Source organism: Rhinopithecus bieti, unplaced genomic scaffold (genome assembly GCF_001698545.2).
Source record: "Rhinopithecus bieti isolate Rb0 unplaced genomic scaffold, ASM169854v2 scaffold_1673, whole genome shotgun sequence".
Taxonomy (NCBI): Eukaryota; Metazoa; Chordata; class Mammalia; order Primates; family Cercopithecidae; genus Rhinopithecus; species Rhinopithecus bieti.
In genome coordinates, this window is record NW_016804690.1 from 10085829 (window position 1) to 10087939 (window position 2111).

Here is a 2111-nt window from a genome sequence, read left to right on the forward strand (position 1 = left end):
ACTGCAAGGCCATAACAGCAGAAGGGCCCTCCCTTCCTATTTTAGTGTGGCTTTTCTTCAGATATGGCAGCCAGTAAATCGGCATGTGGAAGGCCAGGGACATTCACCTCAGAAACCCTCTCAGGTCACCTCCAACCTTGTGCCTTCTGGCAAGTTTTCTACCACTGCATGTTCCTCTGGCAGCCACATCTTCTCCCAAGACATCTGGACTTCAGTCTCGGAGAGAGGTGGAAAGGGCAGCTCTTTTAAAATCTTACTCAGTTTTTCATGGTTATATAGCCCTAGAGGTTGTAGCTTTCGGCATTTACTATTTCTCTATCTCTACAGCCATCTTTTTCCTCATTTTAGTAATTAATCATCTTTTGCTAGTTAATTCTGTACATTCAAAGTTTCCTATCTAAACTGCTGGTGTGGTTTTTATCTCCTAACTGAACCCTGATTGATACACTAACCAAGTGGAGATGCCTTTTAAGGAGCTAGAGATGCAGCTTTAAATAGATACAGCTTTGAAAGGAAATTCCAATTTGGAAGTCTCCAGAATATTACTGGTATTTATTTTTTATTTATGTATGTATTTATTTATCCATTATTTAATTTTTTTGGCTGAGTACAGGAGACTTTATTGATGGCACATGACAAGGTGGGGATCTCTGGGTCCCTCCCTCTTCAGGGGGTCTGCATGGAAACTGTTAGGAGGGGAGATTCTCAGCGTGGTGGGGGACTGAGTGTGGCAGGAACTCCCTAGCAGGTGACGGCCTCTCTCTTCCTCTTGTGCTCTTGCTGGTGTTGATGGTCTGGGGGTCTGACTCCTCAGAGACCATGTGGTCCACGAAGTCCACCACTCTGTTGCTGGAGCTAACTGCACTGTAATACCAGGACATGAGCTTGACAAAGTGGTCATTGAGGGCAATGGCAGCCTCAGCATCAAAGGTGGAAGAATGGGTGTCACTGTTAAAGTAGGAGACAACTTGGTGCTCAGTATAGCCCAGGATGTCCTTAAGGAGGCCCTCTGATGCCTGCTTCATCACCTTCTTGGTGTCATCATATTTGGCAGGTTTCTCCAGACAGCAGGTCAGTTCTCATACCAGCATGTTGGCAGTGGGGACATGGAAGGCCATGCCAGTAAGCTTCTTGTTCAGCTCAGGGATGACCTTGCCCACAACCTTAGTAGCACCAGTAGATGCAGGGATGATGTTCCGGAGAGCCCCATGGCCATCACACCACTTTCCCTGAAGGGGCATCCATGGTCTTCTGGGTGACATGACAGTGATGTCATGGACTGTGGTCATGAGTCCCTCCATGATTTCCAAGGTTGTCTTGGATGACCTTGGCTAGGTCAAGTAGTAGCTAGGGGGCTACTCAGTTGGTGGTGCAGGTGGTATTGCTGATTATCTTTTATAATTCTCATTCTTTATGACCATCATGAATAGGGGGAATCAGCAAAGGGAGCAGAGATGATGACTCTTTTGACTCCCTACCCCATGAGCCCCATCTTTCTCCATGGTAGTGAAAATGCTGGTGGACTCCACAACATAATGAGCACCAGTATCAACCCATTTGATTTTGATGGGATCTCACTCCTGGAAGATAATGATGGAATTTCCATTGATGACAAACTTCCTGTTCTTAGCCTTGACAGTGCCATGAAACTTGCCATGGGTGAAATCATACTGGAACATGTAGATCATGTAGTTGAGGTCAATGAAGGAATCATTGACAGTGACAATATCTACTTTGCCAGAATTAAAAGCAGCCCTGGTGACCAGGTGCCCAATACAGCCAAAAGCATTTACTGCATTCTTCACTTTAACCATGGTGTCTCACGGATATGACTGGCACTGCACAAGAGTATTTTGGCTGTCTGTTAAATGGGAGGAGCAGAAAACCACTGCTGGTATTTAAAACTAAAAAGTAGATGGCTATCATGAAGAATGTAAATAGTGAAACTATAAGGGAGCTAAGGAGGGAGCCCTGGGACACCATCATTTGTGAGACAGGTAGGAAAAGAACAAAATGGGAAATTGTGGGAATGGAGGAACAGGCAAAGTGAAATGAGGCAAAGAAGCTGAGAAGGATTTGTCTTCTACGTTAAAAAGGAAATCAGGGGAAGC

At 45.2% G+C, this 2111-nt stretch overlaps 1 pseudogene; it reads right to left on the reverse strand.

The window, feature by feature from the left end:
- Nucleotides 1-689: 689 nt before the first annotated feature.
- On the reverse strand, nucleotides 690-1814 carry LOC108528226 (glyceraldehyde-3-phosphate dehydrogenase pseudogene; annotated as a pseudogene).
- Nucleotides 1815-2111: the final 297 nt, after the last annotated feature.